The sequence below is a fragment of the Sorex fumeus genome, unplaced genomic scaffold (assembly GCF_029834395.1).
Source record: "Sorex fumeus unplaced genomic scaffold, SorFum_2.1 ptg000029l, whole genome shotgun sequence".
NCBI lineage: Eukaryota > Metazoa > Chordata > Mammalia > Eulipotyphla > Soricidae > Sorex > Sorex fumeus.
In genome coordinates, this window is record NW_026606086.1 from 8759496 (window position 1) to 8772475 (window position 12980).

The window sequence follows — 12980 nt, forward strand, 5'->3', positions numbered from 1 at the left end:
TACCAGTGTCCCCGGGTTCCCTCCCATCACCCTCCACCAACAACCCCGAATGAAGATTTTTATTTAAAATAACAAAATAAAATGTAAAATGAACAAAGAATTGCCCTGCACTAAAGACAAAAGCCTAGGAAGAACTCTAAGCACGCACATCAAAGCAATACATCACAGCAACAGTCCTAATAATGACAACTGAAGTGAGGAAATCCACAAAAGAGAAATTTAACAAAGACAGATAAAGGACAAGAAAAGTCCAAAATGAAACCATCTGCCTAAGTAACACAATAGTCAATTTGAAGTAAAACCAAAAGAGGGACCAAGGACAATGACAAGCCAAAGAGGGATCCAGTGAGCTAGAGGATAAGGCAGAAGAAACTCACAACTAACAAAAAAGAGAAACAAAATTAACAGAGACAACTTAAGAGTTTCAAGAGAAAGAACAGTCACATCAGAAAGGTTACAAAAAAAAAAAAGAGCCAGAATTCTTATTTGAAGAAATATTAGCCAAAAAATATACCACGTTGAGGAGGGAGATAAATAACAAGATGCAGGAAGCTCCATGAGATCCCACAAAATAACGCTCCCCCCCCCAAAAAAAAGATACACAGCTAAGACAAACTAACTGAAATGTCAAAGCTACAGACAGAACCTTACAACCACCAAGACACGAGTCGAGATGGGTTTTACAGGAAGCACCCGTAAGACTCACAACAGCCTTCTCAACTGAAGGGAATCGATGGGGAAAAAATCCCAAACAAGAAGACTTTATTCAGATAGGTAATGACTCAGATTTACAAGTATAAACAAAAACTTCTTAGATAAGCAACCACTAAAGGAATGAAGGGCCACAAAATGAAAAAAATACCAGTTGATTAAAAAAAAAAAGTGCTGCTTGGACCTGCAGTGAGCAAGACCTTCTATTAAGAATGTACAAAGGAAAGAAAGCAGCCTGGGATTGGCACCAGGAAACAAAACATAAACAGCTTTCCATTCCTTCAGCGGTCTCTGCTTTGGCATAATAATGACACTAGTTACCAATGGCAGCCATGCCAGCCGCAGGAGCCCACAGTGGGGGTAAGGAGAGTGTGAAAGGGTGGTGTCAGTCCCCCAGAAAAAGCCTGCTCTCCCCCCCAGAGATCCCCTGGGAGGGGCCGCAGACTACACTGCTAATACTAGGTAGCGCCAGGCAACCCAATAACAGCTCAGGATAAAATTTTCAAGTTTTCTGGACTCTGGTAAACCAAACCCAAGGACTGAAGTAAAAGAGCCAGGATGAGGCACTGGAAAATACAAAATCTGGATGTCAGTCACAGCCCTCAAGGCCCAGCCCCACAGAAGCCACCATACCCAAGGCCTGCGGAGAACAGTCTGGAGGGGCTCACACTACAATCAATATCTCACATGAGAACTTCCGCACTCGTGGAGACGTTTAATGAGCGCAAAGAAAATCTGGTGCAGTCAATAAAGCAAAAGCAAGCAAGTAATGTTCAAGAATATATTACTGGGTAAGGAAACCACTGTAACATACATATACCTGTAGCACTGATGCACCGTTGTGCATCGATTTGCTCGAGTGGGCCCAGTAACGTCTCCATTGTGAGACTTCTTGTTACTGTGTTTGGCATATCGAATACACCATGGGGAGCTTGCCAGGCTTTGCCATGCAGGTGAGATACTCTCGGTAGCTTGCTGGGCTCTCCAAGGGGGCAGAGGGATGGAACTCAGGTCCACCTCCTTGGCCACATGCAAGGCAAACACCCTACCCACTATGCTATACAAATACATATTTAGTGAAATACGGGTCAGCTATAAAAAAAAAATCATGTTGTAAAATCATGTTGTTTACTTCTATGTGGATGGATCTGAAGAGTATCCAGCTGATTGAAATGAGGAGAGGAACAGAATATATCCCTCAGAAGTAGGATATAAAGAGACATACAAAGAAACAGCAACTGCCCAAAGGCCACAGAAACTGAGAACTGGTCTTTAGCAGGAAGTTTTCCAGGGCAGGGGAGACTAGGTGAGAGGAGTGGGACAGAGGGAGGAGGGAACATGCTGGCAAGAGTAAGGGATATGGTAACAGAGTGGTTTATGCACGAAACCCTGCCATCAGCAGTATTGAAAACCACAGCGGTGAAAATAAAATCAGAATAATATCTTTTGAAGCACAAGAAAGTATTACAGAAAAAAAATGAGAAGACTGCAATCAGAAATGACAGAACTGGAAAAAATGATCAGCAAATTTAAAAAAAAAAAACCTCAGTAGAGGCCTCAGCATACATTGACAGCAGCTAAGGAATGAATCAGTGGCCTCTGATGTAACACAGGACTCTGCAGAAAAAAGGTAAAAGGTAAAGGCCCTCCCGTTGATCGTCGATTTGCTCGAGCGGGCCCAGTAACGTCTCCATTGGAGACTTTGCTGTTACTGTGTCTGGCATATCGAATACTCTCGGTAGCTTGCCGGGCTCTCGGACAGGGGCGGAGGAATCGAACTCGGGTCGGCCATGTTGGCTGCTTGTAAGGCGAACGCCCTGCCCGCTGTGCTATCGCAGCAGAAAAAAGAATAAGAAAAAAAGGGAAGAAAAATGAAAAGCATGTCGAGTTATAGAATGAGTTCAAGAGGAACAATATTAAAATCAGAAGTCCTTAAGGAACAGGAAAGAGAGTTCACCAAAGAGCTATTAGTCAAAGAAATCATAACTAAGAACTTCCCAAAGCTGAGGAATATACACACTCTGATTCACGAAGCCTGAAGACTTCCTGCCAAAATAAACCCAAACAAAGAAACCTCCAAGAAACACATCCTAATCAAAATGACAAAAACCAAAAAGAGAGAATATTTAAAGCAGCAATCTCATGAAAGAAAGACAGAAAGCCCCAGTAATATGAGAAATTAGATAGAAGAAGTGACAATGTAATTGAAAGGTTACGAGAGAGGGTCAGAGACAGCAGACAGATGATGGCCCTTTCCCTGCATGCACCAACCCAGGTTTGATGGCGAGCACCGCATATGGTCCCCGGAGCACTGCCGGGAGTCACCTCTATGCACAAATGAAACAAGAGTAGGCCCTGACTGTGGCCTACTGAGGATAGAAGAGACTACTAGGAAAACTCCACTAAACTTGAGAACTTAGGAAAAAATGAACAAACTCCAGTCTCTGACAACCTTCCGAAAGTTAACAACAGAAGCAGGCCAATTACAAGCAAGAAATGGAAACACAAATCAAGTTACCCTAAAAACATAAATTCAGGTTCAGAGGGTTTTACCCGTGAATTCGCAGATGTAGAGGTTGCTTTTGACAATTTTTTCTACATTTATGATAAAAGCTTTGAAGAAAATGGGGGTAGAAGGAATATATATCAGTTTATAGCAGAGGTCACACACATGAAATCCACTGTCACATCACAGTCAACAGGAAAAAACCGAAAGCGCTTTCTTCCTTTGAGATTAGATACAAGACAAGGATGTTGACTCTCACAACTACTATTTCACACAATATTTGAAGGCTAGCTGTAGCAGTTGGGCAAGAAAAAGAAACAAGTAGGAGCCAGATTGGAAAAGAAGATTTTACAATGTCATCACTTACCAAAGTACCTAACAATATAAGTAGGAAACCCTAGAGACACCACTGAAAATAAAACTATTAGAAATAATAAATGAGTACAGTGAAGTAACAGGCTACAAAAGCAAGAACCCATTGCATTTCTCTATGCCAATAACAATTTAAAAGAAACTTTAAATTTTTTATGCTAGTGCATGAAAAAGAATCAAGTTCTTATTAAGGCAACCTAATGACAGAGGCGAAAAGACATATATTTTAAAAAGTGAGTTGCTGTTAAGAGAAATAGAAACCATAAAAACATGAAAAAATATTCTGTCCTTGGGCAAGAGAGATAAATATAGTAGGCAATGTGCTGCCTTGCACGGCCAACCCAGTTTCAATCCCTGGCACCACATATGGTCTTCCAAGCATCACCAGAAATCATCTCTGGGTTCAGAGCCAGGAGTTTGTGGCCTCAATCTGCCCCCCACTCCGCATAAAAGATCCACGCTCATGATTTGGAAAAATTAATATTGTTAAAATATTAATTTTATTAATATTAATTATTGGAAGGATGGATATTGGAATACTGTATGACTGAAATCCAATCATGAACAGCTTTGTAAGGGTGTATCTCACTGTGATTCAACAAAAAGTTAAAAAATTCAAAAAATTAAATTAAATTAAAATTAAAATGATCATCCTATGTAAAGCACCAAACAGACTCATCGCCATTCCTATCAAAATTCCAACATTCTTCAAAGACACACAAAAATCATTCCTAAAATTTATATGGCGCCATAAAAATCCCCACATAATACAAGCAATTCTGAGAAAAATTAATAATGCTGGGAGACACTGCATTCCCTGATTTAAAATTATGTGTTAAAATCTATAATCTTTTTTTTATGCAGTAATAGAATAAAGCAGACTCCCAGAGAAAAGGAATAAAGACCAAAGATAAAGAAAGCCTCACCTATATGTACAACTGATTTATGACAAAGGGGCCAAAGCATAAAATGGAGAAAATAAAGTCTCAACAAATGGGAAAGCTGGATACCCACAAACAAACTAATGAAATAAAACACTACCTTATCATGCACAAATATGTGAGGACTGACTCCATAAAATATATAGAATAAAAACATAGACAAAATATCCATAATACTGGCTTCAATTCTCTTCAGTAATTCAACAATGAAAAAACAAAGCAAACAAAAAGCATAAATAAACAGGAAAACATCAAGCTAAGAAGTTTCTGTACTCAGAAAATCAAGTACCTTGGAATCAGCTTAACTAAGAAGGTAAAGGACCTACAAGGAAAACTACAAAACGCTGCTTCACAAAACAAAACAGGACACAAGGAAATGGGAACACATCCCATGCTCATAGATTGGGAGAATTAACATTGTCAAAATGGCAAGACTCCCCAAAGCATTATACAGATTCAATGCGATCCCTTTATGGATACCCATGACATTCTTCAAAGAAATGGATCAAACACTCCTGAAATTCATATGGAACAACAAACCCCCACAAAAAGCTAAAGCAGTTCTTGGGAAAAAAGAAGATGGGAGGCATCACCCAAGCTCAAACTCCACTACAAAGTGGTAATAATGAAAACAGCATGGTACTGGAACAAAGGTAGAGCTGCATACCAATGGAACAGGGTGTAATATCCCTACACACAACCCCAAATGTATGAACATCTAATCTTTGATAAGGGAGCAATAAATGTGAAGTGCAGCAAGGAGAGCCTCTTTAACAAATAGTTCTGGCAAAAGTGGTCAGCTACATGCAAAAAAAAATGGGCTGAGACCTCTACCTAACACCATGCACAAAAGTCAGATCAAAATGGATTAAAGACCTCAGCATCTGACCAGAATCCATAAGGTACATAGAAGACAAGGTTGGCAAAACCCTCCACGACATTGATGTTAAAGGTATCTTCAAAGATGACACGCCACTGACTAAGCAAGTGGAAACAGAGATAAACAAATGGGACAATCTTAAACTAAGAAGCTTCTGCACCTCAAAAGATACAGTGACCAAATACAAAGACAATCTACGGAATGGGAAAGGATATTCACCCAATACCAATCTGATAAGGGGTTGATATCAAGGATATACAAGGCACTGGTTGAACTCTACAAGAAGAAAACTTCCAACCCCACCAGAAAATGGGGCAATGAGATGAACAGAAACCTTCTCAAAAAAGAAATCAGAATGGCCAAAAGGCACATGAAAAAACGCTCTTCATCACTAATCATCAAGGAGATGCAGATCAAAACAACAATGAGATATCATCTCACACCACAGAGAATGGTATACATCCAAAAGAACAAAAACAACTGGGGTTGGCAAGGATATGGGGAGAAAGGGACTCTTCTTCACTGCTAGTGGGAATGCCAACTGGTTCAGCCATTTTTGAAAACAGTATGGACGCTTCTCAACAAATTAGAAATTGAGCTCCCGTTGAAAGTAGACTGGACTGAACATGTTTGCCACTCAATGCCTCTTTTGCTGACCACAACACCCAAAAGGAGAGAGAGAACAAAGGGGAATGCCCTGCCACAGTGGCAGGGGGGGATGGGGGAATGGGGGGGAGGGATATTATCCTGGTGGTGGAAGATGGGCACTGGTGGAGGGATGGGTGTTTGAGCATGGTGTGACTGAGATCCAAGCACAAAAATTTGTAAATCTACAACTGTACCTCATGGTGTTTCACTAATAAAAAATAAAAAAATTAAAAAATTTAAAAAAAAAGAAATTGAGCTCCCATTTGACCAAGTAATACCACTTCTGGGAATATATCCCAGAGATCCAAAATAGTAGAAAAAGACATCTGCACTTGTATGTTCATTGCAGCACTGTTTACAGTAGCCAGAATCTGGAAAAGAACCCGAGTGCCCAAGAACAGATGACTGGTTAAAGAAACATTGGTACATCTACACAATGGAATACTATGCATCTTTTTTGTTAGAAAAAGGAATGGGAGACTTACACCCAAGAATAGTAGAGATGAGTACCAGGAGGAATGCTCCACTGATTGGAAGCTGGCCTCACATGTTGGGGGAAAAGGCAGCTCAGATAGAGAAGGACCACCAAGTAAAGGGTGCTTGGAGGGACCACTCAGGATGGGAGAAGCGAGCTGAAAGTAGACTATAGACCAAACATGATGGCCACTCAATACCTATATTGCAAATCACAAACCCAAAAGGAGAGAGAGAGCAAAAGGGAATACCCTGCCACAGAGGCGGGGCGGAGGGCGGTGGTGGGAAGAATACTGGGAACATTGGTGGTGGAGAATGGGCCCTGGTGGAGGGATGGATACTCGATCATTGTATGACTGAAACGTAAGCACGAAAGTTTGTAAGCCCGTAACTGTACCCTATGGTGATTCATTTAAAAATAAAAAAATTAAATATTAAAAAACGTTTCTGTTGCCTGTTCCCCCTTGGCAGCAAGGTGGCCGCCATCCACCAAAAGCCACTGGACAGTCAGGTTTGGGCCTGCAGTAACGAGACACGAGAGGCCTCACGGGATGAGGGTGGAGCCGGCCCTTTCCTCCCTGTCCCAACGAGACCCTGAGTCACCGCCCACCGAATGGTCTCTCTGGCTCCTAATCAAGCAGCTTAACAGCCATGATCCCAGAGACTCAGAAACAAATCTCGAAACCCAGCAGCTTTTGGCAGAAATGCATCTGGACCCCGCAGTAGGTTACTGTCACCATGCCACCCCAGGGGGGGAAAGGGTGCTGTCCCTCCGCTTGCTCCCACCTGGCGGACCGGTGGCCATCATCCTCCAGAGGCCACTGGACAGTCAGGTCTGGGCCCTCAGTGATAAGATATGCAGGGCTCACGGGATGGGGGTGCAGCCGGTCCTTTCCTCCCTGTCCCAACGAGACCCCCGAGTTGCTGCCCACAAACGGTCTCTCTGGCGCCTGATCAAGCTGCTTAACGGCCATGATCCCAAGACTCAGAAACAAATCTCGGAACTCAGCATGTTTTGGCAGAAGTCCCTCCAGATTTAATTGTTAAAATTTCAGAATTTCAAAATCACATGGCTACTACTGCAGCCGCGCAACATCATATGTCATTCATAACCAGCAATAGAAAACAAATTGTCTACTATTGCCTTTTTGGCAGATCCAAGTGTTAGGGTAAAATCCCAAGTAATAATGGTGGGTCAGTTGTCAAAATATTGAATATAATCAAAGTAGAGAGAGAGTAATGTGGAGGTCATCTGCCCCACAGGTAGGGGGAGGGTGTGGGGCAGGAGTATACTGGGGTTTTTGGTGGTGGAGAATGGGCACTGGAGAAGGTTCGGGTGTTTCATTGTATGACCTAGACTTAAACCCAAAAGCTTTGTAACTGCCCTCACAGTGATTCAATAAATAAAATTATAAAAAATGAAAAAAAAAAGTAAGGTGGAGTTCACGCCCAATTCAATCAGCCTAATCAGTGGCTGAATAAATAGCAGTACTCCTACATTATAAAAATAAAAAGTTTCTGTACTAAAAAATAAACTATCATTGAAACAAAAACACTGAAAGGGGGAGAATATCCACACACCATACATCTTTGAAAAATAAATAATATACAAGATATATTAAAAAAAATTCACAGAACTCAAAAGCAGAAAAACAAATAAATCTTATCAAATAATGGAGAGAAGAGCTGAACTCTTCTCCAAAGACACAGATGGTCAATGAACACATGAAAAATATCACTGTCTGGAAAACACAACTAAAAAAAAGAAGATGAGATATTATTTCACACCTATAAAAAAAAAAGGCCAAAAAAATCTAAGAATTGGCAGGAATGTGAAGAAAAAAGAACATTTGTTCACCACTGGTGGTAAATTGCTTCAGTCTTTCAAAAACAGTATGAAGAGTATTTTAAAAATTAAAAATTTTAAAAAATTAAAAATTGAGGGGCCAGAGAGATAGTATCGCAGATAAGGCATTTGCCTTAGATTCTAGTCAACCAGAGTTTTATCCCAGCACCCCAAGCACTGCCAGGGATAATTCCTGAGTGCAGAGTCTGGAGTAAGTAACCCCGAGCACTGCCAGGTGTGGCTCAAAATAAAACATGAAGAAAAAAAATTTTAAAGTTTTAAAAAATAAATAACTTTGTAATTCTGCAATTTATGGTGACTTAAAGTTCATCAAAACAACAACAAAGAGATCCTTCTGTTTTGAGTAAAAAGTGTTTAAAGATAGAACTAAGAAAAGTCGATGGAGCAGCGGAAATGAAAATGCAACGCTCCGGATCCCAGAGCACGTGTACTAACAACTCACAGTCATTCAGCTTCCGGAGGTCACAGTGTCCCCAGGTGTAAGCTCTCTAAGGCAGGGGAGCTTTGGGAATGTTTCCAAAGTTACAATGACTAAACCTTGAACTGACAAAAAGAAGTCTCTGCTCTCTAGAAACAGCATCCTTTGTATGTCACCTACGACTGCTCCCTCAATAAATTCCCTAATTTATTTACAACAATCTCTCTTAAACCTAATTTCATTTCAGTCAGCAATGAATTGCTTAAAGAAAGGAATTTTGAGGTCTTAATTTTATGACTGACTTCAGTGCAACGCTGAAACTCTTCTTTACTAAGCAGAGTTTAAACTATAGTTACTGAAGATGATTTTTTTTTTAAAAAAAAGCAAATCATTGAGACCCACTGTGTCCCGAGAACCTACCCTGACCCCATTCAGGATGAAAATTTCCAGGAGGAAAAAAAAAAAGAAGAAAACATGGTAAAACATGCCAAAAAATGGGCTCAGAACTCTGCCTAACACCATGTACAAAAGTAAGATCGAAATGGATTAAAGACCTCAACATCAGACCAGAAACCGTAAGATACATCGAAGACAAAGTTGGCAAAACCCTCCATGACATTGAGGCTAATGGTATTTTCAAAGATGACACACCACAGGCTGAGCAAGTGAAAACAGAGATAGATAAATGGGACTATCTTAAACTAAGAAGTTTCTGTACCTCCAAAGAAACAGTGACCAAAATACAAAGACAGTCTACAGAATGGGAAAGAATATTCGCCGAATACACATATGACAAGGGGTTGATATCAAGGATATACAAAATACTGGTTGAACTCCACAAGAAGAAAACATCCAACCCCATCCAAAAATGGGGCAATGAAATGAACAGAAACTTTCTCAAAGAAGAAATCCGAATGGCAAAAAAGCACATGAGAAAATGCTCTACATCATTAATCATCAGGGAGATGCAGATCAAAACCACAATGAGATACCATCTGACACCTCAGAGACTGGCCCACATTCAAAAGAACAAAAGCAACCGTTGCTGGCGCGGATGTGGCGAGAAAGGGCCTTCACTGTTGGTGGGAATGCCGACTGGTTCAGCCCTTTTGGAAAACAGTATGTACGTTCCTCAAAAAATTAGAAATTGAGCTCCCATTTGACCCAGCGATACCACTCCTGGGAATATATCCCAGAGAGGCAAAAATGTGTAGCCGAAGTGACATCTGCACTTGTTTGTTCATTGCAGCACTCTTTACAGTAGCCAGAAACTGGAAGAGACCTGAGTGCCCAAGAACAGATGACTGGTTAAAGAAACTTTGGTACATCTACACAATGGAGTACTATGTAGCTCTTAGAAAAGATGAAGTCATGAACTTTACATACAAGTGGTACAATATGGAAAGTATCATGCTAAGCGAAATGAGTCAGAAAGAGAGGGATAGACATAGAAAGATTGCATTCATCTGGGGGATATAAAATAACAAAATATGAGATTAATACCCAAGAATAGCTGAGATCAACACCAGGAGGATTACTCCATAGCTTAGAGGCCAGCCGGGTATTCCAGGGGAAAGGACAGTTCAGATGGAGAAGGGAACACCAAATGGAGGGTGTTTGGAGGATCCTCCCAGGAGGGGAGATGCAGGTTGAAAGTAGACTGGACTGAACATGTTCGCCACTCAATGCCTCTTTTGCTGATCACAACACCCAAAGGAAGAGAGAGAACAAAAGGGAATGCCCTGCCACAGTGGCAGGGGGGGATGGGGGGGTGGGGGGATGGGGGGGGAGGGATATTATCCTGGTGGTGGAAAATGGGCACTGGTGGAGGGATGGGTATATTTGATCGTGGTATGACCGAGATCCAAGCACAAAAATTTGTAAATCTACAACTGTACCTCATGGTGTTTCACTAATAATAAAAAAATAAAAAATAAAAAATAAAAAATAAAAAAAGCAAATCATTAAGACCCACTGTGTCCCGAGAACCTACCCTGACCCCATTCAGGATGAAAATTTCTAGGAGGAAAAAAAAAAAGAAGAAAACATGGTAAAACAGAGCAAAAAAATAGTAACTACTTCTTTCGGCATTATTTGATTTTACAAAAGAAGCCTGTGTTGCAGACAATGAACCTGCTTTAAAGGGTCTTGGGCACTCCTAACTCAAATCTCTGTTACAGAAAAATATTATCACTTTTTTTAATTGGTACCAGGAATTCAGAAATAATACAGCAATTCTTTTCCATGCGGTGATTTATTTTTTTAAAGAGACTATAGCAAGGTCATAGCACTGTAGCACTGTCCTCCTGTTGTTCATCAATTTGCTTGAGTGGGCACCAGTAACGTCTCACAACAAATTGTGAGACCTGTTGTTACTGTTTATGGCATATCGAATACGTCACGGGGAGCTTGCCAGGCTTTGCTGTACGGGCGAGATACTCTTTGTAACTTGCCGGACTCTCCGAGAAGGGCGAAGGAATCAAACCTGGGTCAAGTGCGTGCAAGGCAAACGCCCTACCCGCTGTGCTATCGCTCCAGCCCATAGCAAGATCATAACAAAGTTTATTCAACTTGATATATTCTAGAAGACTGGGGTGTAGACTTGTATTACTATTATAAGGTCTAGGCTAGGAGAGATGGATTCTTGGATGCCTTTACAAACAAGATTTGGAAATATTCTAACACTAGGGAACATCTTAGTGTTTAAATTATTGCCAAATATCAAGAATTTGATGTTCGGACTAAAATTCATCTAAACAGGGGGAGAAAGAAAATTCTTGTAATTTTGTTGTTGTTGTTGTTGTTGTTGTTTTGCTTTTTGGGTTACACCTGGCAATGGTCAGGGGTTACTGCACTCAGAATTACTTCTCACAGCGCTCGGGGGACCATATGGGATGCCTGAGATTGAACCTGGATCCAACGCATGCAAAGCAAATGCCCTACTTGCTGTACTATCACTCCAGCCCCAAATTCTTGCTTTTTGACCCCTACCCCAAAACTGGCTCTACAGACCATATATTCCACAATAAATACCACGGGCATCCACCAAGAGGGTATCTGTAATTTGAGTTAGTTTGAAATGTCAATGCTTCATAAAGTCTTTACTATTCTCTGGCATGAACATCTGCGTTCTAGGTCCATTCTACTTGGAAAAACATTTCTAACCCTTCTTGCTGTGTGCCCTGACTGGTGTTGACTCTCAGTGTATCTTCCCTCTCCCATCCATGAACCCAAGTCCTGCTACTCTTCGGGGCACTCCTAGGGAAAGGGTCACAACACTCTGTTCTAGGTGTCACACACAGCACTGCAAACCAGGCACAATTACCTCTGGACTGATCATTGCAAAAACCAGTTCATACCACAGGTGCATGAGGCCAGTCCTAAGTCCCAGCCATGTTTGGGTGACACGTGAGGCTTAGCAAAGGAAAAACAAAAAGGAGTAAAATACGCTGATTTGAAATTTTAGGAAGAAAGATTTGTTTCTGCATATCTAAACAAATCTCTCCACTTAATAAGACTTTTTACTCCGTTTAATAGTAGTTACAAAAAATAGAAATTTCATTAAATTTGTTTTTGTAAACAAATGATGATCCAGTTGCAAATCCTAACATACTCAAATTCTCACAGAAAGAAGTCCATTTTCTTAGATACAGCATTTCTACTTTATATGCACATCTTTGAAAGGAAGTACTTTCCCTGCCTCATGGGGGGCGGGGGCGGGGAGAAGGCAGCTGGAATAGAGAAGGGATCACTAAGACAATGATGGTTGGAGGAATCATTTGCGATCGGAGATATGTGCAGAAAGTAAATAAAGGACCAAACATAATAACCTCTCAGTATCTGTCTGTATTGCAAACCATAATGCCCAAAAGTAGAGAGAGAGTATGGGGAAAAGTGTCTGCCAGGGAGGCAGGGGGAGGGTTGGAAAGAGGGGGTATACTGTGGACATTGGTGGTGGAGAATGTGCACTGGTGGAGGGGTGGGTGTTTGATCACTGTATGACTGAAACTCAATCATGAAAGCTTATAACTATCTCACAGTGATTCAATAAAAATAAATAAAAGAATATACTTTCATAGTTTTCTCTTTCTTAAGCACTTTAACTTAATGAATTCTGTTTTCTAAATACCCTAAAGCAGTGTGATGTACTGGACAATAAAGGG

At 40.9% G+C, this 12980-nt stretch overlaps 1 protein-coding gene across 1 annotated transcript in view; it reads right to left on the reverse strand.

The window, feature by feature from the left end:
* MYO5A (myosin VA) overlaps positions 1 to 12980 on the reverse strand; it is a 231238-nt gene that overhangs the window by 100592 nt on the left and 117666 nt on the right. The window lies entirely within an intron of this gene.